The sequence below is a fragment of the Schistocerca piceifrons genome, chromosome 4 (genome assembly GCF_021461385.2).
Source record: "Schistocerca piceifrons isolate TAMUIC-IGC-003096 chromosome 4, iqSchPice1.1, whole genome shotgun sequence".
NCBI lineage: Eukaryota > Metazoa > Arthropoda > Insecta > Orthoptera > Acrididae > Schistocerca > Schistocerca piceifrons.
In genome coordinates, this window is record NC_060141.1 from 564,724,999 (window position 1) to 564,750,683 (window position 25,685).

Below are 25,685 nucleotides of genomic sequence, written 5' to 3' on the forward strand. Positions count from 1 at the left end.
CCCTCCCCTCCCCCCTCCCTTCCGGGAACATTTCATACCAGACAAGTGTAACCTCAAATATTTGCGTGACAGATTAATTATGGTGTACGTGTACGTGGAGAAAGTATTTGTGCGATCGCTGACATAGTGTAACTGAGGCGGAATAAGGGGAACCAGCCCGCATTCGCCGAGGCAGATGGAAAACGGCCTAAAAAACCATCCACAGGGTGACCGGCACACCGGACTTGGACAACAATCCGTCGGGCGGATTCGTGCCGGGGCCGGCACGCCTTCCCGCTCGAGAAGCAGCGCGTTGGGCCGTGCTGCTAGCCGGGAGGAACCCTGATATGTACTTACTATCTCTCGTCTGAAGAGCGGCGCCTATGCTGCTGTCAGCCCGCCCCGCATGGGGAATTGAAATTTAATTAAAAAAAAAAAAAGACATCTGCCGGGACGTTAAGGGCGAACAGACAGGCAGCTGTTGAGTAGCTGACTCCCCAGACGAACCAAGGGACTCTCCTCAATGGTGGCTCAACGAATGTTGCTACGTAAGGACCTCCACTGCAAGTGCCTGAATAATGCACCCACGCTGACTATTGTTCATCGTCGACGAAGGCTGGAAACTGCACGCCAGTACCGCAGCTGGACATCCACTGAGACGCAACTCGTAGCTTTTTCAGATGATTCACGTTATTTGCTCCATCAGACATATGGTCGCCAGAAAGCAAATAGCCTGCAACAGTCGACGGAAGGGTCCAGGCTGTAGGATGGAGCGTTATGGTCTGGGGAATGTTTTCGTGGCACTCCCTTGGTGATCTCGTCATTCACGCAAGTCTGAGGCAGTCCTAGGGGTGTATGTACACCCCTACATGCAGTTTGTTTTTTTCTCAGCACGATGGCATCTACCAGCAGGACAACGCAATCTGTCGAACTGCTAACAGTGTACGTGCGTGCTTCGAGGGGCACCAAGGTTGTTTTACTGTACTCGCCTGACCACCAAACTCCCCAGATATAAAACCAATCGAGAACCTACAACTCCATCCGGCTGTTCGCACAATGGCTTCTCAACCGAGAAACCTAACGCAGCTGGACACGGAACTGTAGTCGGCTTGCCAGTAGCCACAGACAGAGTCATACAAGCCACATACAATGGCCCACAAAATAAAACATTGGCAGTCCTGCGACACATGTTATACGGACTAAATAATATTCCACTCAGCAAAGAAAACTATGACAGAAAATTGCAATCAATAGAACTCATAGGCACTAACAGTGATTAGAACACAAACAAGTACAAAGATCCAACCACAAAATAAAAATACAACTACAGGAAAGTGAAAAGAAGCAGAGAACAGAAACAGCACAGAACTGCACAACCAGTGCAGAAGTAGAGTACACACAGAAACACAAAACAGTAATAGTCATGACGTGACTAACAAAAGGAAGTGGTACAGTTTAACAGACAAAGACAAATCAACACACAGACTAACAAAATATACTAAAGAAACAAGGACTATACATTGTTTACAAAACAAGAAATACACTTCTGTCGCATTTACAAACAACAATACACAATCCAGATAAATACCGACGAGGAGGTAGGCCTATATACAAGTCACAATATCAAGAACGTGAATCGGTGTGCATGTGAGTGACAGGCGCCAATTTCAAAAGTAGGCATAAAGAACATATAAAAAGCTGGAAGTATGAACATAGCGATTTACCTTTGCTGAATATCTGATGAAACATGGACATGAACAGGAGATGAAAATTGTCAGAGTGAACAATTACAACAAAAATCTCCTGACATTACCGGAAAACTTTCGAATACAAAGAGCCCTTGCAATGAAAAAGAGGGTAATAAATGACAAAATCAATTGAGCAATAACTCACTGATCATGTTAGCCACTAAAACAATAACAATAGCAAACAGAAATTCAAAACGTAAGTGCACTAAATAATTAATGGAACCTCCCTGACCCTCTCTCCCTGTCCCTCTATCTCTCTCTCTCTCTCATAAACACACACACACACGCACACACACACACAATCATCGAGATTCGCCGAGAAAATCTAAATCGCATATATATATATGAGCAAATATCAAACCACACATGCACAACACAAACAAATGATGAAAGATAAACACACGACAGTTGGCAAGTATAGACACTGTAAACATGCACACGCATTCAGTATACAGTGAACAGACAAGTGAAATTTTGAAATAAATGTGGTCGAAAAAAACACCGAAAATTGGACATCTGGACTAAATACATCTCCAGGACGACACACATGGATTAACAACATTGGAAATCATAAGTAACACCAAACAATAATTTAACCTTACGAAAACTGTGCTACGGAAGTTGTTTCTAACCAGAAAAACAAGAGAAAACGTAATCTAGTAACATACAGTTGGCAGCATTGGTATGTGGCAAGTACTGGCTTGTTCCGTAGCGTCTTCTCTACAGCTCCAGTTGGAGGGAAACCTTAGCATTGAACGGTTGTGTTGTCACAGTGTAAAGTATGGAACCCCGCGCAGACGGTCGGTCAGTGAGATTTAAGCAACGTGCAGTCACTGAATTCTTGACGGCAGAAGGTGTCACCCCACAGGAGATTCATCAGAGAATGAAAGCAGTTTATGGTGATTCTGTTGATGTGAGTACTCTGCGTCGTTGGGCGAGAAAGTTTAAAGTTGTTGAGGTGGGAACACCTGACATGCCTGAAAAACAAAGAATTGGACGTCCTGTGACAGCATCCACCGAGTTTCACAAGCAAAATGTTGACAGATTGATTCAGGACGATCGTCGTGTCACTCACAGAGAAACTGCAAGCACAATTGGCATTTCACAAGAAGGTGTGGGTCACATTATTGTTGTGCCTCGCTATCGGGAGATCTGTGCGCGATGGGTAACCCCAGATGCTGAATCCTGAAATGAAAGCGCACAGACTTGAGAAATTTGCCAGGGACTCATCTCGCATTACGAGAATGAAGACACACAGTACCCACATCAACACAATCACCACAAACTGCTTTCATTCTCTGATGAACCTCCTTTTGGGTGACACCGTCTGCTGCCAAGAATTTAATGGCTGTACGTTGCTTAAATCGAATTGACCGACTGTCTGCGCATGATTCCATACTTTACACTGTAACAACACAACTGTGCAATGTTAAGGCTTCCCGACACCTGGAGCTGTAGAGAAGAGGCTACGGAACAAGCCAGTACCTGCCAGGTATCAATGTTGCCAACTGTTGAAGAGTAACGAAGGTGGAGGCATTACTTTTCAGTCAACCCTCGTAGATAATGCATTTAATATATATATATATATATATATATATATATATATATATATATATATATATATACAAACACGTATTATAGGCCAGTGAAAATGCTTCATAAATGAAAGAAGTGAAACGCGAATGGCAAAAAAACAGTTTGCCTTTGATTTAGTTGCTACGGCGGAACTTTACCTATACAAACACCCTATTGTGTTCGCGAATGTATTTGTTAAATAAGGAACCTAACAAGTGGGAGCAACTATAGGAAGTAGGGTTCATACAGGGTGTTTCAAAAATGACCGGTATGTTTGAAACGGCAATAAAAACTAAACGAGCAGCGATAGAAATACACCGTTTGTTGCAATATGCTTGGGACAACAGCACATTTTCAGGCGGACAAACTTTCGAAATTACGGTAGTTACAATTTTCAACAACAGATGGCGCTGCAAGTGATGTGAAAGATATAGAAGACAACGCGGTCTGGGGGTGCCCATTCTGTACGTCGTCTTTCTGCTGTAAGCGTGTGCTGTTCACAACGTGCAAGTGTGCTGTAGACAACATGGTTTATTCCTTAGAACAGAGGATTTTTCTGGTGTTGGAATTCCACCGCCTAGAACACAGTGTTGTTGCAACAAGACGAAGTTTTCAACGGAGGTTTAATGTAACCAAAGGACCGAAAAGCGATACAGTAAAGGATCTGTTTGAAAAATTTCAACGGACTGGGAACGTGGCGGATGAACGTGCTGGAAAGGTAGGGCGACCGCGTACGGCAACCACAGAGGGCAACGCGCAGCTAGTGCAGCAGGTGATCCAACAGTGGCCTCGGGTTTCCGTTCGCCGTGTTGCAGCTGCGGTCCAAATGACGCCAACGTCCACGTATCGTCTCATGCGCCAGAGTTTACACCTCTATCCATACAAAATTCAAACGCGGCAACCCCTCAGCGCCGCTACCATTGCTGCACGAGAGACATTCGCTAACGATATAGTGCACAGGATTGATGACGGCGATATGCATGTGGGCAGCATTTGGTTTACTGACGAAGCTTATTTTTACCTGGACGGCTTCGTCAATAAACAGAACTGGCGCATATGGGGAACCGAAAAGCCCCATGTTGCAGTCCCATCGTCCCTGCATCCTCAAAGAGTACTGGTCTGGGCCGCCATTTCTTCCAAAGGAATCACTGGCCCATTTTTCAGATCCGAAACGATTACTGCATCACGCTATCTGGACATTCTTCGTGAATTTGTGGCGGTACAAACTGCCTTAGACGACACTGCGAACACCTCGTGGTTTATGCAAGATGGTGCCCGGCCACATCGCACGGCCGACGTCTTTAATTTCCTGAATGAATATTTCGATGATCGTGTGATTGCTTTGAGCTATCCGAAACATACAAGAGGCGGCGTGGATTGGCCTCCCTATTCGCCAGACATGAACCCCTGTGACTTCTTTCTGTGGGGACACTTGAAAGACCAGGTGTACCGCCAGAATCCAGAAACAATTGAACAGCTGAAGCAGTACATCTCATCTGCATGTGAAGCCATTCCGCCAGACACGTTGTCAAAGGTTTCGGGTAATTTCATTCAGAGACTACGCCATATTATTGCTACGCATGGTGGATATGTGGAAAATATCGTACTATAGAGTTTCCCAGACCGCAGCGCCATCTGTTGTTGAAAATTGTAACTACTGTAATTTCGAAAGTTTGTCTGCCTGAAAATGTACTGTTGTCCCAAGCATATTGCAACAAACGGTGTATTTCTATCGCTGCTCGTTTAGTTTTTATTGCCGTTTCAAATATACCGGTCATTTTTGAAACACCCTGTAAATGGAAGTCGATTTTATAAATTACAAAATTTTTATTTGAATTCAAAAACCACATGGATTCTCCCATCAGAAAATCAGCATGAATATCTGAAGCTAATAATGTGGGACTTTGGCTGACATCGTTAGGAAGACTGAAAGAAGAACGAATTAGAGTTTCTTATCTGCAGAACTCGGGGACAGAAGCTGCAGCCAACCTGGGCCTGCTGCTGCGCCCAGCCACCATTGACACAGGACAGCAGCGAGGGGCACTCAGCAGTGCATGGCGTTACCACACGCGTTCGGAATGACATCTTTATGACGAACAGGGGCGGTGACACTGGTATGGAGGTGACATTCATTGGTAACTTAGCTCGTACTCTTCGTTCTTGATATTCAGAGCACCCTAGACAACTCCGCCTAGATTGATGCCGTGTTCCTCGAATTCAGAAAGGCACTCGACACACTTGCGCACTGGCATTTAGTGAACAAAGTATGAGTTTATAAAATGTCGGACCTGATTTGTTGCTGGGCTCAGGAATTGTCAGTGTACGAGGGTGATTCGATAAGTAATGGCAACTATGGTATATCGTGCGAACATGTGGCATCACCGTAATCGTAGTAAATACATCCGAAAACCCGCGACAAACAGTACCAAATCAACCGGCAGATTGCGATCGCATGCGAGGATGGATGACTCGCTAGCAACGTGTGAAACGCTCAGTGTGAGCTCGGTCGTGCTACAAGACGGATGTAAGCAAAGCCGAACAGAGAACATAACGTGAAAATTGCCTTTCTCGCTGGCAGAAATACTGCTTAATGTCATACGAAACTACGAACAGCTGTGAGTGATGGGGCATCTCCCACAGAGGTCTTGCTCATTCTGGAGCATGACATCCACGGTATTCGGGTATTCTGGAACCCTGTTAGAGGTGGCCGCACTATCAATGACCAACACTACCGCAATATGCTACTGTATCATCTGCTATGTACACTTGGGCGAAAGCGTTCGTCACTGCTGGATAATGCAGTCATATTCCATGATAACTCTAGAGCCCGCACTGCAGGCTTCATCAATAGTTGTGTACAGCAGCCGGGTATGAAATCCTTCTCCACCCATCCTAACCACCAGACCTCAGTCCATGCGACTTCGGCCTCATTATACAACTGGAGAAATCATTGCCTGGGAGGCGCATTGCAAGCAGGGCGGATATTCTCACGGCATTTCGAAGACAAGGGGCACACATTGATAGCAAATGCGAATAACATGCAGCACCCTCCATGTCTTTGCCAACGGTGTTTGGCTGTATTGTGGGACTATTCTGAAGGACGGTAGATGATTTTGTTTCACTTTTTGTTCCATTTGTACTCGTACACAGCCGGCCGGTGTGGCCGTGCGGTTCTAGGCGCTTCAGTCTGGAACCGCGTGACCGCTACGGTCGCAGGTCCGAATCCTGCCTCGGGCATGGATGTGTGTGATGTCCTTAGGTTTGTTAGGTTTAAGTAGTTCTAAATTCTAGGGGACTGATGACCACAGATGTTAAGTCCCATGCCGGCCGAAGTGGCCGTGCGGTTAAAGGCGCTGAAGTCTGGAACCGCAAGACCGCTACGGTCGCAGGTTCGAATCCTGCCTCGGGCATGGGTGTTTGTGATGTCCTTAGGTTAGTTAGGTTTAACTAGTTCTAAGTTCTAGGGGACTGATGACCTCAGCAGTTGAGTCCCATAGTGCTCAGAGCCATTTGAACCATTTGTTAAGTCCCATAGTGCTGAGAGCCATTTGAACCTTTTGAACTCGTACACAATAAATTTACACAAAGTGCCAGTGCCTCTGTTTCATTTCAACCTTTGGCGTGACCTGCTGTACTTAAACCCTATTTTATGTTCGCATTCAGATACGCACTGCCTTACCAGTTCAACGCACGTCGTGGAATTCCTATGTTGTCGCCTTATCGCAAAATACACCTTAGTTGCCATGACTTACGAAATGTCTCTCATATAAAATTCAACACGTCGTTCTTGAAGGAACAAAATCGACAGATGTAAAAGTAATTTCAGGAGTACTCCAAGGATATGTGTTACTGTTCACAAAAATATATACGTGACCTAGTAGATAACACTGGATGCTCACTGAGGTTCTTCGCTCACGTTGGAGTTGTGTGTAAGAAGGTGAGGAGGAAGACCTACAGATCACCGGTGACTGGTGAAGGAATTGATAGCTGACGTCGAAAGTAAATAAATGTAACGCACTGTACATAATTAATCTACGAAATCTGCTACTACTCGAGTCCATTACTACAGAAAAGGAATGGAAACAGTAATTACCCAAAATACCTAGGAGCAACCATTCAGACCTAAGGTGGCATGATCGTAGGAAAAGTACGGCTAAGGTACATTGGGGGAGTCTTAAGGAAATGCAGTTCATCCAAGAAAGATCTGGCTGACAGTACACTTGTCGGGACGATTCTTGAGTATTACTCATCAGTGTGGGACCTTTACTCATCATCATCATCTGTGTTCTGCCAAAAAGCAGGTATTCACATGGTAGTTCTCCAGGCTGTCCGGTCTTTTGCCATCCTCTTCAGGTCTGCATAATTTCCTCTTCCCTTTATGTCGTCTATCATCTAGTATCTCCTTCTTCCTCTCTGTCTTCTCCCACAAATCAATCCATCCAAAGCATGTGCTAGCAAGCACTCCCTTTTCAATGAATGTCCCAACCAGTTCTTTTTCCTTTCTCTTACAACCTTCAGCAGACATCTTCTCTCACAGACCAATATTGTTTCATTACTCACTAGGTTGTGTTAATAGACAAGATAGAGAAGAGCCAGTGAGGAGCGGTACATTTCATTACGAGTTCGTTTCACCAGCGCAACAGCATTGCGGAGATGCTCAAAAAACTCCAGTGGCAGACTCTACAAGAGATATGTTTTGGATCACGGAGAGGTTTACTGTCGAATAAGAAAATGTTTTGATTTTGAGTTGATAAAGTCCTCAGGGGTAGCCCAAAAATTCTCTTCGTCATGGAAGTAGTTCTTGTCACGAATAATGAATGACAACGCAAAAGTCAGAAGTCGTGAGAACAGAAGAATACGACGATGCATCACTTCCAGCCGAGTTCCTAGGTACCTGCTTTCATCACGTTAAGTGTCTTCGTTGTTTTGCAGCAGGACCAGGTGTTGTTTTCCTTTAACTGCGGCCACATGATCTCTAAACTGTTAGCAGTGAATAACTACAAACCTAATAAGTAATTTCGTATTAAACTACATGTTCGGTGTTGCATCAGAGGTCCAACATCATTATCTGCTGATGAACTTTTGTGAAGGATTTCGTTCTTTTGACAGGACGCTATATTACAACATTGTACGGAGAAACTAATGTTGCAAGACGATATTCTGGTCACATGTTCTCTCATTTGTTACTTATTGGGTTGACGTACAACTACCAGGGTGAGCTAAAGTATTGGGAACGTCTTTCTAGAAGCCACGTGATCTTTGAAAACGTTGCGAATACTTCACGTCAAAGTGGCTCCGTGTGAAGCCACAGAAACATTTTTATTGACGTTGTTTTTACAATCAAAGTGTCTTCGTAAAAGCCACAACCGTTTCACGTGGCGCTGCTATCTTCGACACTCAATAAAACAAGAATGTCACAGGCGTTTCATTTTCCTTCGCATAAAGTTATTCGCTCTGTAGTGCAACTTTCTCCAGATTTCTCATTTCGTGTCGTATTCAAATGTACAACACACAAACAGTGAAGACAGATGAAAAGTAGTAATCAACACATCTTGGCAAGGAACAAAATCACTAAAAACACGCGAGGCGCTGAGAACCACAAGGGCCTAAAGCACACCGCCATTGATGTTGAGACTGTTGCTCGTATGCATTCTCCTGGCTTTTGTTCATCTTACGGTGAACCAGCTTTATCAGACCTGTGCCCCTGCGGTTGTATATATGAATATTTGCGAAAAGCTGTGTCGTCAATTTCTCTGATATTCACTTACATAAAAGGCCCGAAGCACGCATTTTCATTGCTGTAGGGACCCTGACTGGCTACTCTGACGCCTATTTCTTCACAAAAGCTCGCAGCTCTTGAAGGAGTGCCCCCGCAATAACCCCATGTTCCATGGTTTCAGCATTCCAGCACGCTGAGGTCTTCAGAAACTTTGATTGTTAGCGACCTCACTACCAATCCTAAGAGTGATGTTGGTGTTAACAACGTCCCTTTCAGAAATTTTATAGTGATAAAGTTTTCAACAGGTTGCCATGAACTGTTGCTTAAAGTCACTGGAGTCATAGAAGGCCACCATTTTCTTCAAATAACATCGAGAGAGACCACAGTATGTTATTTCTCCACAGTCTGTAGACGCCTTACAAAATCTAGTGCAGAAATACGTAGAACAGAAGGCAAATAACTCTGAAGCACAAAGACTTCTCAAAAGTACTAAATCAAATTTTAAACACACAAAGTTCACAAACTTGTAGAGTTCATGCCTGAAGATAACACAGAGTTTTATGAACCTTAATTCAGAGAATGTGCTTAATGAAAATGGTGATAACGAGGACTATGAAGTGCTGGAATAGGTTATAATTGTGTGTGTGGTGCATTCAGTATCTGTTCTTTGTATTCTGATTCTAGTTCCACACTCATTACAAACTATACAACAGTCATAAAGACGCTACTGCCGCTTGCCCATATATGAAAAAGTAGTGGATTAAAGTTAATGATAATAATCCTAAATATTAAGTAAAATTTCATAACGTAAAGAGGATATGTGGTTTTTTATGGGAAATATAAGATGTTGAGACTTGGTTGCCTTCAGATTTTATTTTCACAAATATATTGTAACCTCCCCACAAAAAATATTAATTAAAATGATGAACCATGCGTAACCTCCCCACGGAAATAATAATTAAATGAATTTTAAATATTATAACCTCTGAACAAAATTGCCTCCCATTTATAATCTCTGCGCAGAAATGCATTCACATTTAATGTACCCACAAAATTCTTTTCTCATTTAATGTTAAGTTCGAAACAGAAAAATTCCGAAACACCAAAATAATAAAAAAATTCAGTAACTGGTAAATTTTATGACGACAGCAGCGCTGCGCCTCGGCCCTGTACTCTGAATAAAAAAAGCAAAAATTCTTACCTCAATAAAAACTGCGAATATATCTGCTCTTACATAAGAAATTTTCGGCACACCTCCGTGCAATGCTGGCCTATGCTTTGTGATTCATGAAAGGAAAGATAATCCATTGAATAAAATCTTTAAATTGAAATGAATGCTTTTTTTTTGAAATTACTTTATATTATAAAAATTATTATTGGGGCATTTTTTTTAAAGAAATTGGATGACAGTTAACATACATTACTAGATTTGCGCAAGGCTGCTTCTTTACCTTCTACAATAATACTCATCCTCCAGAGTCCCGACCAGAGCAGACTGCACACAAGCGCAGACACGCGCCGACTACTACCGACTACCGCAGACTCACGCAGACTACTACAGACTACTGCCGACTAGCGCACACAAGCGACAAGCGACAAGCGACAACTAACTACATACTGCTCTCTGGTCAGAGACTCTCCTATGCCTTGCCTATTGCAGGCAGCGCATACATCGCATACCTCTTACAATATGTTTTTCCAAAACTTTGTATCTGTAGTTTCGGCCCTTATGGTTCTCAGCACCTGGAGTCTATAAACCTAACTATACAGCTTAACTGCATTCCAAAATCATTGCATGCTCATATCACAAGATTAGAAGTTCAGGGTGAAAAGAAAAAGATTTTTGCACTGAAAAAAAGTTTTGCTTTAGTGTTCTGTTTATTTTAAAAGAAAAGCGACTGTATACTTTGTTATATTCTTTTCCTTCTAGATAAGGCACGCTCGATTTAGAATTTCGCTAATAATTATCCTGCTAACTTCAAGGGGCGGAAGAACAGCTTCACTGATCGGTTAATACGGAAGCATCTGAATGAGAAACCTTACCGAGTTTCCGCGGTGGGGGGAATACAGAATGGAGTCACGGAACTCTATCCCATGTTACCTTTCCGGTTAATTGTGCTTCGTAATGGCTATCACGTGCGTTGAGAAGCCTTCTATGTTTACTCGCGGTAATAGGGGAGATCTGTTAAACGTTGAGAGACAATGACCCATCACGTGTGGGCAGTGCCCTTTCCTTTATAGAGACAAGCGCAAAATCTCAGATACAACTACGTTAGGCGAATACAATAAAACAATCACTAGAATGTGTGTAATACTCTTGAAAGAAATTAGTTTCCCGCATTGGCTGTTTTCTATATCTATTGTATTTTTATTTTGCCTATTTCTTTAAAGGTGTTTATTATTTCTTTCGTGCAGTTTGTCATGGCTTTGGACCCTGTTGCAACTAAATTAGTGTGTAATACTGTTAGTTTTGTTTAATTTTAACGATAATATTTTAAGTTTGAAACCCAACAAACGTTCTGCGAAATGAAACAAGTTGAACAACAAGAATATTTGGTAGTTTGATAGAAAGTACTTACAGCATGAGTTTCTCTGGTGATGGAGCAATCATCTTCTTATTCATTCTTTCGCAAGAATTTGGGTCTCTTCCGCTTTATAGCTTTGTGAGTTGGGCTTTTCAGCAGTGAGTAATATGAGAAGCGCGTTACGGATGTTTTATTGCTGCATTACCTTCACGAAGCAGCAAGCTTCCGTTACCCATTGCTGTTTATCATCTTTAACGAGTCCTTCCACTTACAAGCTTTGTTACTTATACTGCAAGGAGTGGTACATGTACGTCGCGATACATTCGTTGTGTGGAGCCATGGTGAGAAACAGCTCGATGACTTCCCAAGACGACTGAACAGCCTCAATGCCAACATAAAACATACCATTTAGGTAGAACAAGATCAACAGCTGCCCTTCTAGATGTGCTGCTCACGAGGGATGGTGAAAACCTAGGACACAGCGAGTATCGAAAACCGACACACGCGAACCGATACCTACACACACTGCCAGATCACCACCCGAGCCAGAAAAGAAGCATTATTAATATGATCGTCATGCGACCAAGACGAATATCTAATCCGCAGCATCTCAGGCGCGTGATGCAATACCTAGAAAGCGTTATGAGGAACAAAGGGTACTCCATCAATTACACAAGAAACGTCACAGAATCAAACACTCGGCGAAGTGACACATCGGGAGAAGAAATCTCGGACACGGCATTACTGCCATACATTTCCAGAGTGGCGGACAGACTAGGCCGTAAATTGTGCACAGAGTAAAGAGTATTTATAAATCGACAATGGAGATCAAAGGATTTCTTAGACCGGCAAAGGAGAAAAGGGACCGATTTTCAATATCATAAATATTCCGCATACCATGTACATGTGGAAAAGTTTATGATGGAATGACTGGACGATGAATCAACACCAGGGTCTCCGAACTTAAGCAGAATTGCAGGCTGGGACAGGTGGTGAAATCGGGCGTGATGGAGCACGCTCTGTGTGAGACCGACCACATAGTGAAATTCGCCAACGGTGAAAGTTTTGCTGCATAGAAGAGCTATCACACCCTCTTGTTCAGGGGAGCTATTGAAATACACAAATATGAAAATAGCTTCAACAAGAAAGAAGAAAGCCTCAAGGTGAACGGATCCTGGATTCCAGTGCTGCAGCGAACGGCCATTGCAGGTAGCAAGGGGAGAACCGCAGCGGTAATGGCTACCGAAAAGCCCATGAACATTGGCGCGTCAGGTACATATAATCTGCGTCTGTCAGCTCGTCTCCAGTCCACCACCGGCAATGCAGGGTGAAGCTTTTACGATACCAGCCACTCGAGCTGGCGAAACGTCAGCAAAATCACAAAAATATCGTCGGCCGAAGAACCCGAGGCAGAAGCCAACAGGCAATGCGTTATGCTGTATTTTCGGCAAGTGACGTTTTTGGACCGTGGTTGTGTACAAAATACGAGTTGGTTCTTACAAAGAATAAAACAACAACCATCCACTATTAATCGTGCGTGTGAGTGAGTGTGTGTGTGAGCGTGTGTGTGTGTATGTGTGTGAGTTTGCCATATTTCCAAGGTTCCTCTGAAAACCGAGGTATTAAATTCCCTTGCACAGCGCTCACTTGTTGCAGTTTTGCCCTGAAAACGGCAGGGTGTGCTCCTGTCGAAATAGCGGCGGTTGTCAACGCCGGACTGCATTCCCGTCAGTTATTTGAACACTGTATACGCCAGGAGGAACTCAGATCTCAATACAGTTGTAGCTTAGTGTGTTCGATGCTAAGTGACACTTCTCAACTTGCTTTTTGCTCATGCTCATGCATACACAAGAGCTACTAAAACGTTTAACAAAGCCTTGTTTTTTCATTTCTTTTCTCTCTCTCTCTTTCTTCTGACTTGTTTGATACGTGATGCAGTCCGCTAAGAATTCCTCTCCTGTGCTAACCTCTCCATAGAGTGGCATTTGCAATCTACATGCTCAATTATTTGCTGGATGTATTCCAATTTCTGTCTTGTTCTACAGTTTTTACCCTCTATAGCTCCCTCTAGTACAATGGAAGTTATTTCCTGATGTCTTAACTGATGTCCTGTCATCCTATTCCTTTTTCTTGTCAGTATTTTCCATATATTCCTTTCTTCTCAGATTCTGCGCAAAACCTCGTCATTACGTATCTTATCAGTCCACCTAATTTTCAACATTATTCTGTAGCACAACATCTCAAATGTTTCGATTCTCTTCTGTTCCAGTTTTTCCACAGTCCGTTTCACTGCCACACAATGCTGCGCTCCAAACTTACATTCTCAGAAATTTCTTCCTCAAATTAATGCCTATGGTTGATACTAATAGATTTCTCTTGGCCAAAAATGCCCTTTTTCCCAGTGATACTCTACTTTTTACATGCTCCTTGCTCCGTCCGTCTTTGGTTATTTTGCCGCCTAGGTAGTAGAATGCCTTCATTTCATCTACTTCGTGACCATCAATTCTGATGTTAAGTTTCTCTTTTTCTCATTTTTACTGTTTCTCATTACTTTCGTCTTTCTTCGATTAACTCTCAGTCAATATTCAGCACTCATTAGACTATTCATTCCACTCAGCAAAGCATGTAATTCTTCTTCACTTTCACTGACGACAGCAATACCATAAATAAATCGTATCATTGTTATCATTTCATCTGGAATCTTAATTCCACTCCTGAAACTTTCTTTTATTTCCCTCACTGCTTCTTCCATGTACAAATTGGACAATAGGGGTGAAAGACTACATTCCTGTCTTACACCCTGTTTAATCCGAGCTCATCGTTCTTCGTCTTCCACTCTTATTATACCTTCTTGCCTCTTGTACATTTTGTGTATTACCCGTCTCTCACTATGGTTTACTCATAATTTCCTCAGAATTTCGAACATCCTGCACCATTTGAAACTGTCGAACGCTTTTTCGAGGTCGACAAATCCCGTGAACGTGTCTTGATTTTTCTTTAGTCTTTTTTCCATTATCAACTGCTACGCCGGAACTGCCTCTCTGGTGCCATTAGCTTTCCTAAAGCCAAACTGATCGTCATCTAACATATCCTCAATTTTCTTTTCCATTCTTCTGTATGTTATACTTGTCAGTAATTTGGATGCATCAGCTGTTAAGCTGATTGTGCGATAATTTTACCACTTGTCAGCTCTTGCAATCTTCGGCATTGTGTGGGTGACACTTTTCCGAAAGTCGTGTGATATATCGCCAGACTCATACATTCTACACACGAACGTGAATAGTCATTTTGTTGTCACGTATCCCAATAATTTTAGAAATTCTGATGGAATTTTATCTATCCCTTCTGCCTTGTTTACTCTTAAGTCTTCCGAAGCTCTTTTAAATTTTGATTCTTATACTGGATCCTCTACGAGGTGTGGCTAGAAAAAAACCGGACTGATGCTGGAAAAAACATTTATTTACAATTATTTACAATTTCATGTTATCTCCTTCAATGTACTCTCCTCCTCGGTCTCTACACCGCTCCATACGAATTTTCCACTGTTCATAGCAATGCTGCAGATCATTTTCGGTAAGTCCATACATTACTTCCGTCGCTTTTTCTTTTGCTGCTTCAACAGTCTCAAATCTAGTTCCTTTCAAAGCTGACTTGACTTTAGGGAAAAGAAAAAGTCACAGGGGGCCAAATCAGGTGAGTAGGGGGGATGATGTAAGATGGGAATGTTGTATTTTGCCAAAAACGTCTTCACTGACAACGCACTGTGAGCTGGGGCATTGTCTTGGTGAAGGATCCATGACTTTTTTCTCCACAAATCGTTCCGTTTTCTCCGTACTCGCTCACGTAGGGTAGCCAGGACGCTAATGTAGTAATGCTGATTTGCTGTTTGTCCCTCTGGTACCCAATCAATGTGCACAATCCCTTTGATGTCAAAAAAAACAATCATCATTGCCTTGAATTTCGATTTTGACATTCGTGCTTTTTTTTGTCGTGGAGAACCAGGAGTTTTCCAATGCATCGATTGGCGTTTAGTTTCGGGATCGTAAGTAAAAAACCACGATTCATCGCAAGTAATAACATTTTGTAAGAAGGTGGGATCACTTTCAATGTTTTCCAGGATGTCAGAACAAATCATTCTTCGGCGTTCCTTCTGTTCAATTGTGAGACACTTTGGAACCATTTTTGAACACACTTTGTTCATGTTGAAACTTTCATGAAGAATCTGCCTAACACTTTCCTTGTCAACTCCTGTTAACTCGGTCACTGCTCCGATTGTTAAACGGCGATCTTGTCGAACAAGTTTACCGATTTTTTCAATGTTTGCATCAGTTTTTGCTGACAATGGTCTGCCAGTGCGAGTGTCATCACTGGTGTCTTCGCGGCCATCTTTAAATCGTTTAAACCACTCAAACACTTGTGTTCGCGATAAACAATCATCGCCGTACACTTGTTGTAACATTACAAACGTTTCACTTGCAGATTTTCCTAGTTTGAAACAAAATTTGATGTTAACACGCTGTTCTTTCTGTACAATCAACATTTTCCGACGCACAGACAAAACGTCAACTACTTAAAACAGACGCCACGGGCAGACTGAGTGCAGGAGGCAGATGAAACTCGAGCAGTAAGCGGAGCGAGAGTCACGTGACAGGCCACGCGACTTTCAGCCTTATTGCATTCGTTTTATTGTTTCACCACTACTAGTCCGGTTTTTTTCTAGCCACACCTCGTATCTCTTCCCTATCGACACCTGATCTTCTTCTCTCATGACATTAGACAAGTCTTCCCCTCTCATAGAGGCCTTCAATGCACTCGTTCACGTATCCGTTCTCTCCTCTGCATTTAATAGTGGAATTATCACTGCACTCTTAATGTTAGCAACCTTGCTTTTAATATCACCGAAAATTGTCTTGACTTTTCTATATGCTGAATCACTCCTTGCGACAATCATTTCTTTTTTGACTTCTTTACATTTCTCATGCAGCCATTCCGTCTTAAATTCCCCCACTTGCTATTTATTTCTCTCCTCAGCGACTTGTATTTCCGTATTCATGAATTTCCTTGAACATTTTTGTACTTCCTTGTGTCATGGATCAGCTGAAGTATTTTTTTCTATTACCCATGGTTTCTTCGCAGTTACCTTCTTTGGACCTATGTTTTTCTTTCCACCTTCTCTGATTGCTCTTATGAAAGATGTCCACTTCTCTTCAACTGGACTGCCTTCTGAGCTATTCATTACACAGAACTTCAAGCGTATCGTTCCTTAGTACTTTCGTATCCCACTTCTGGCTAATCTCTTAAACTTCAGCTTACCCTTCATCACCACTACATTGTGATCTGAGCTTATATCTGCTCCTGGGTACGCCTTACAATCCATTATCTGATTTCAGAATCTCTGTGTGATCATGACGTAATTCTAATGAAATCCTCCCGTATCTCCAGGCCTTTTCCAAGTATACATCCTCCTCTTGTGATTCTTGAACAGAGTGCTCGCTATTACTAGCTGAAATTTATCACAGAAGTCAATTAACCTTTCTCCTCTCTCATTACTAGTATCAAGTCCATATCCTCCCGTAACCCTTCCTTCAGCTCCTTTCCCTACAACCGCATTCCAGTCCCACATGACTATTAGATTTTCATCTCAAATGGTTCAAATGGCTCTAAGCACTATGGGACTTAACTTCTGAGGTCATCAGTCCCCTAGAACGTAGAACTAACTAAACCTAACGAACCTAAGGACGTCACACGCATCCATGCCCGAGGCAGGATTCGAGCCTGCGACCGTAGCGGACGCGCGGTTCCAGACTGTAGCGTCTAGAATCGCTCGGCCACCCCGGCCGGCTATTCATCTCCCTTTACGTACTGCATTACCCATTCAATATTCTCATATGCTTTCTCTATCTCTTCACCTTCAGCTTGTGACATCGGCATGTATACCGGAATTACCTTTGTCTGTATTAGTTTGCTGTCGATTCTGATAACAACAACTCTCTCACTGAATGGTGCACGGTAACAAACTCTCTGCTCTGTCTTCCTATTCATAACGAATCCTGTTTCTGTTGATGTTACCCAATACTTATCTGACCAGAAATCCTTCCCTTTCTTTCCATTCACATCACTGACTCCAGTATATCTAGATTGAGCCTTTGCATTTCCCTTTTCAGATTCTCTAGTACCCTACTACGTTCAAACGCCCCGACTCGTAGAATATCAACCTTCCGTTGGTTATCCAATCTTTTTCTCATGGTCACTTCTCCTTGGTAGCCCCCTCCCGCAGATCCGAATGGGGACTATTCTGGAATCTTTTGCCAGTGGAGAAATCATCATGACACTTTTTTCAATTAGAGGCCACATGTCCTGTGGATACACATTATGTGTCTTTAATGAAGTGGTTCCCGTTGCCTTCTGCATCCTCACGCCTTTGATCATTGCTGATTCTTCAGGCCTTAAGGAAAGTTTTCCGCCCCAAGGTAGCATTGGCGGCCGAAGACTTCCGGCATGAGAAGTCACCCTCATTCTGTCAACGGCCTTGTAGCGTTGGTAACGGTATCAATTTAGTGAGGAAGAGTATCTACAAATTTGGTCTTATCTTAGAAATCCGGCAGAAGTCACTCGTTCGTAATTAGATCCCGTGGAGTTACCAGTTGAGAGGATATAGTATACTACGTTTCACTCGTTATCGAAAACAGTCCTAGATATTTTCTATGTGGTGAATTTCGGGTGATTTACTGGGGCAGTTCAGGCATGATAGGTTTCCTCAGTGTTCGTCAAACCAGGGACGGAAAGTCCACGGAACGCCTAGTATCGAATGCAAATTGATTTTATTTATTTTAGCCCAAGTATTCACTTAGGTAGTAAGTGACCTGTATATCGGTATGTCCTCCATGATGCTATAAACACATTTCCATCTTTTCCTCGACATATTTTGAACATGTCTGGCGCTATAGTGCGAAATGCATCCTCAACAGCATTGCGCAGTTCTTCGTATGTAGCGTAACGACGAGCAGATACATGCTTTTTATTGAGCCCCTATGACGAGTTGTCAGTTGTGGTGTGATCAGCACTTCTTGGTGGACGTTTAAAGGGAACTGGTGTTGCTGATGAACCACAACCAATCCACTATCCTGGAAAGTGTTCATCTTGGAACTAGCGCACTGCAAGAGCGTTCTGAGGAGGCACTCCTTCTTGCGTTATAAAAAGTCGACTGCGACTGTGAAAACATGTAAACACGAATTCCAACAATTGATTACAAGAATTAATAAGGAGTAACAAAGCTACCAAACCTGTATAACGCATTTGGTTCTAAACAGGGGCTACAGGGGTGAGGGGAAGTCTCACCCACCCTATATGTATGCACAGACCTGTGGCCACGGGTGTTGTCATGTTGGAAGATGGGAGTGTCCAAAGCGTATTCATCTTGAAAATCAAGAAGAATGTGCAACTCCTGGTCATTGAGACATGTTTACGATAACTGAATGAGTGGTCCTGCTGGAATTGCCCAAGTCCGTCGGAATGCACAATGGACATGAATGGATGCAGGTGATCAGACAGGATGCTGACGTATTTGTCACCTATAAGAGTCGTATCTAGACGTATCAGGGGTCCCATATCACTCCAACTGCACACTCCCCACTCCATTACAGAGCCTCCACCAGCTTGAACAGTCCGCTGCTGAAATCACCCCAGAACATCACAGAACCACCTTCGATCTGAGATACATTCTCCACATACAGGCGATAAACGCCTCATTGTCCCATCAGTGGATTCCATTCCTTGCGTCACGTGAAACGAACCAAACTCGCGGCTCGCTGGACCGCTCTACAGGTCACAATTCAGTGGCTGTCCAGTTTCTTAGTTGTTTGGCTCATTGAAGAAGTGCTACTTAGTGTGCCGCTGTGGCCTTTCGTGAGATACTCGGTTCTAAATGTCCTTTGCATGAAATTTCCTTCGCAACGGTTCGTCGGAAGCTGGTTGAGATGTACCTACATTCGCTTACAGTAACAGTTCCAGTTGGGTTTGAAACAGATTCTCAATCACGAGGCGTGACATTCCTCTAGGGTCCATTGCATCTGGGGTCTGTGTTGTGACAACTTTTGCAAGAAAAATGAACATGTATGCTCATTGGGCAGGTGATCAGATCTCGTTTATCAATTCTGCGAATTGCTACAAGTCAAAAAGGAAACATTTCTGCTTACTGTCATGACGCCATGATCTTCAGTTTCCTCTGCATCTATGGACAACGAGTTATATGGCTTTTCCTGTTCAATCAGGAATTCCATTTCTTCAAAGTACGCCATGGTGCTTTCATATACACTGAAGAGGCAAAGAAACTGGTACACCTGCTTAATATCGTGTAGGGTCCCCGCGAGCATGCAGAAGTGCCACAGTACAATGTGGCATGGACTCGACTAATGTCGGAAGTAGTACTAGAGGAAATTGATACAATGAATCTTGCAGGGCTGTCCATAAATCCGTAAGAGTACGAGGGGTGGAGTTCTCTTCTGAACAGCACGTTGCAAGGCATCTCAGATATCTTCAATAACGTTCATGGTCGGGGAGTTTGGCGACCAGCGGAAGTGTTTAAACTCAGAAGAGCGTTCCTGGAGCCACTCTCGAAGCAATTCTGGACGTGTGGGGTGTCGCAATGTCCTGCTGGAATTGCCCAAGTCCGTCGGAATGCACAATGGACATGAATGGATGCAGGTGATCAGACAGGATGCTGACGTATTTGTCACCTATAAGAGTCGTATCTAGACGTATCAGGGGTCCCATATCACTCCAACTGCACACTCCCCACTCCATTACAGAGCCTCCACCAGCTTGAACAGTCCGCTGCTGACATGCAGGGTGCATGGATTAATGAGGTTGTCTCCATACCCGTACACGTCCATCCGTTCGATACAATTTGAAACGAGACTCGTCCGACCAGGCAAGTTGTTTTCAGTCAAATGTCGATGTTTTAAGGGGTCGAGCGAGGCATGAAGCTTTGTGGCGAGCGGGCATCAAGGGTACACGACTGGACCTTCGACTCCAAAAGTCCATATCGATGATGTCTCGTTGAATAGTTCGCACGCTGACACTTGTTGATGGTCCAGCATTGAAATTTGCAGCAATTTGCGGAGGGGTTGCACTTCTGACTTCTGTCGCGTTGAACGATTCTCTTCAGTCGTCGTTGGTCCCGTTCTTGCTGGATCTTTTTCCGGCTGAAGCAATGTCGGAGATTTGATGTTTTACCGGATTCCTCATATTCACGGTACACCCGTGAAATGGTCGTACGGGAAACTCTCTACTTCATCGCTACTTCGGAGATGCCGTGTTGCATCGTTCGTGCACCGACTATAACACCACGTTCAACCTCATTTAAATCTGGATAATTTGGAACTGTAGGAGCAGTAACTGATCTAACATCTGCACCAGACACTTGTCTTATATAGGCGTTGCCGACCGCAGGTTCACATTCTGCCTTTTAAATATCTCTGCATTTGAAAACGCATGTCTATACCGATTTCTTTGGCGCTTTAGTGTACGTCTTTCAGTCGACTTCTGGTTCTTTTGTCATTCATGTTTCCAGTTCTTTGTGGGAATTCATTCGCAGAGGATTGCATTTGTCTCGGTGTCGGCAGGGACAGTAGTGTATTCCGCAATGCCATACATACGCGGTACAATATACTGTACTGCACAATGTATTGAATGAACGTCAACATTTACAAAGCTCTGTAGTCGTCTTCAGTATATTGTACAAATCATCAGTACCGATCTCGGACGGTCAGTATTAAATACAGGGTGGCGCAAAATAGGTGTTAGAAAGTATTTGTCTACTGTGGTTTAATTGTATGCCGTAAGTGATTCTCCTTGTGATATTTTTGTATGGTAACTCTAAAAATTCTATAGCTCACTCATCGATGTCCCACTTCACATATCATAATGGAAGAACTAACACTGGAACAACGTTTGTTGATCTTAAAGACATTTTACCCAAATTCTGCACATATTGTTGCGGTGAGACACGCACTCAACAGCACATTTGGTCCAAGAATAGCCACATACGGAATGACCATTTCTCCATAAGACTACGGTACAGAACTGAAGTCAAATTGTGATGACAAAATTTAAGCATTCCCTGATACAGATTTTGTACAATGCTTTCCCTGTTTTTTAATATGTTGGTGAACTGTTTTGAAAAGATCGAATCCCTATATGAGTCCAGGAAGGACCAGTCAGCACGATCAGCCTCAGTTGTAGCACTGGAAAACGTGGAACAGGTGCGAACCCTATTCAGTGAGGCGCTCACTACATCAATAAGATGAAGCACAGCAACTCAACTGCCAACCTTTGAAGGTCAAGAATGTGAAGCAGGGACATTCTTTTTGAAATTTGGTGATTGATGTCTTTAGAAATGGAACAGTCGGTACAGATCAGATCTGGCTTAGTGCTGAGGCACACTTTCATCTCCATGGGTACGTCAACAAACAGAACAGGCGCCACTAGGCTACTGACAATCCACACGTTCTTGCTGATGCTCCCCATCATCAACAAAAAATCGCTGCTTTGGCGTAGTTAGTGCACACTGCATTACTGGGTTTATTTCTATTGAAGGACCTGCTACAGCAGACAAATACAAACAAATCCTGAAACATGAATTTTTACTGGCTGCACGACGCAACCGAATGCCCTGAAAGTACTAGTTAATATAGGATGGGGCATGTCCACACCGTACTGCGGACGTCTTCTTCTTCGTTTAGGTGACTTTCAGGGGTCAGATCGTTGCCCTAAATACCTTAGCAGTCCCGATCTCATCCCATGTTATTACTTCTTTTGAGGTAATGAGAAGGACAGGATCTTTAAAAATGCATCTCCAACACTCAATTTCCAGAGAGATTCATGCAGTCTAAAAGAATGTTCTACAGAAAATCATCACGGAAATTCAGTTCAAGGAAGCAATTTGAAAACATTCTGAACTGAGATTGTGGTAGCAAGAATTTATCACCGCACATTATGTCGAAGTAGACAAAAAGTTTCTAACACCTATTTACGCCATCCTGTATGCCTTTTACTTATTACTTGGCCTTTGGTGTTAACCGTTTAGTCAGGAAAGTGAGTGGTGACAGAACTGTTATTCAGTCTCATGTACATAACAGAATCATATTAAATTACGCTGATGCAATTTTAACTTCGTAATACACCTAGGACAACTGAAATGGAAGCAAATATTTTAACAAGAATGAGGAATAAATGTTCACCGGAACTGTAGATAGTCCTCCGCATACGTGGCGTTTGAGTTATCTTGAGCATAAGAAACCCCCTCGAGACTGCACCGATGACATCACGGCTGCATCACCAGTACCCATCTTGCTGACCATTGGTTGTCAACGCAGTCCTTGTGTAATATCTTCCCACAATGGATTCTACTTGACGATAAAGGAATTCGTAAGACGTCCTATTGAGTATGGGGGATCCCTCAACATATGATATTCAAGTTTAGTACTTTGAGATGACAAAAATCATTAGATAACGATAAGACATATACAGGTGGCGGTAGTATCACGTACACAAGGTATAAAAGGCAAAGCAGTGTCGAAGCTGACATCTGTCCTCAGCTGATTTATGTGAATAGGTGTCCGATGTGATTATGGCCATACGAAAAAAATTAACAAACTCTGAATGTGGAGTGGTAGATGCCGCTGGACGCATGGGACGTTCCGTTTCTGAATTCGTTAGGGGATCCAATATCCCGAGATCCGCAGTGGCAAGAGTGTACCGAGAATGCCCGATTTCAGAGATTGCCTCTCACCATGGATAACACAGTGGCCGATTGCATTCACTTGACAGAGGGCAGCAGCGTTTGCATAGAGTTGTCAGTGCTAACAGACAAGCAACACTGCGTGAAATAACCGCAGAAATCAATATGGGACGTCCGGAGAACGTATCCTTTAGGACAGTGCAGCGAAATTTCGCGTAAATGGGCTGTGGCAACAGATGACCGACGCGAGTGCCTTTGCTAACGACACGTCGCCTGCAGTGCTTCTCCTGTGCTCGTGACCATATGGGTTGGACCCTAGACAACTTGAAAACCACGGTAGGGTTCCAGTTTGGAGAAGACCCCACGAAGCCATGTACCCAGTTTGACAACAAGGCACTGCGCACACTGGTGGTCGCTCCATAACGGTGAAGACTGTGTTTACATGGAATGGACTGGGTGATGGTTATCATCGGTTACTTGGAGACCATTTGCAGCTATTCATGGACTTACAAACAAGGACGGAATTTTTATGGATGACAATCCACCTAGTCTCTGGGCCACAACGGTTCACCATTGGATTGAAGAGGATTCTGGGCAACTCGAGTGAATGGTTTGGCCACCCAGATAGCCGGACATGAATCCCATCAAACGTAATCGATAGGCCAGTTCGTGCACAAACTCCTGCACCAGCAATCCTTTCGCAATTATGGACGGCTACAGTGGCAGCATTTCCCCATGAACCATGGACATTGCTGTTGATGGGGAGGCTTGCGGGCCTCAGCGATACAGATTCTTGAAGAGGGGCAGCAGCCTTTTCAATAGTTGCAGGGGCAACAGTTTGGATGATTGACTGACCTGGCCCTGTAACATCAACCACTTGCTGTGCTGGTACTGTGAACGGGTGAAAGCAGGGGGAAACTACAGCCGTAATTTTTACCGAGGGCATGCAGCTCTAATGTATGGTTAAATGATGATAGCATCCTCTTGGGTGAAATATTCCGGACGTAAAATAGTGCCCCATCCGGATCTTGGGGCGAGGACTACTCAGGAGGATGTCGTTATCAGGAGAAACAAAAATGGCGTTCTATGGATCGGAGCGCGGAATGTTAGATCCCTTAATCGGGCTGGTAGGTCAGAAAATGTAAAAATGGAAATGGATAAGTTAAAGCTAGATAAAGTGGGAATTAGTGAAGTTCGGTGGCAGGAGGAACAGGACTTGTGGTCAGGTGAATACAGGGTTATAAATACAAAATCAAATAGGGGTAATGCAGGAGTAGGCTTAATAATGATTAACAAAATAGGAACACGGGTAAGCTACTATGAACAGTGTAGTGAACCAATTATTGCAGCCAAGATAGAAACGAAGCAGTAGTACAAGTTTATATGCCAACTACCTGCGCAGATGAGGAGGAGATTGAGGAAATGATGCGATAAAAGAAATTATTCAGATAGTGAAAGGAGACGAAAATTTAATAGTTATGGGGGACTGGAATTCGATAGTAGGAACAGGGAGCGAAGGAAAAGTAGTAGGTGAATACGATTTGGAGCAAGCCGTCTGTTAGAATTTTACACATAAAAAAGCACTCCGACTTCAGGCCACGAGTGGCCTATCGGGACCATCCGACTGCCGTGTCATCCTCAGTGGAGGATGCGGATAGGAGGGGCGTGGGATCAGCACACCGCTCTCCCGGTCGTTATGATGGTATTCTTGACCGAAGCCGCTACTATTCGGTCGAGTAGTTCCTCAATTGGCCTCACGAGGCTGAGTGCACCCCGAAAAATGGTAACAGCGCATGGCGACCTGGATGGTCACTCATCCAAGTGCCGGCCACGCCCGACAGCGCTTAATTTCGGTGATCTCACGGGAACCGGTGTATCCACTGCGGCAAGGCCGTTGTCAGAATTTTACACACAGCATAATTTAATCAGAGCTAACACATCTTTTCTTGTAGTGGTCACTTTCGCAGCAGCTGTATAGAAATTGCAGTTGTTTCAAAGAAAATGCCTTTTTTGCATGCTGCACATCGAAATTTTTAATTTTATTTGTGCACCCAGACGTGTTTCGTCTTTTTTACAAGGCATCTTCAGTGGATGTCTTGAAATATTACGTGATTTGTCCATTTTTACACATAGGTTATGGTTTCACATATAGGTTATAGTTTTAAAAACAATTCCTTAACGGTTTTTTATGAAATGGAAAGGTACTTACAGGTAACTTCTAATTCATTGCATCCAAGCAAACTGATTTTTCTCATCTGGCAACCAGTTGGACATCTTACAAGTCACTTTCAGTCCACTGTTTACATTGCACATCACTGTAACTGCCATCTCTTTAATACAGAGTTTCATTTGTTTTTCTAAGTGTTACCAACATTCTCAGTTTTCTGCATTCAACTGTT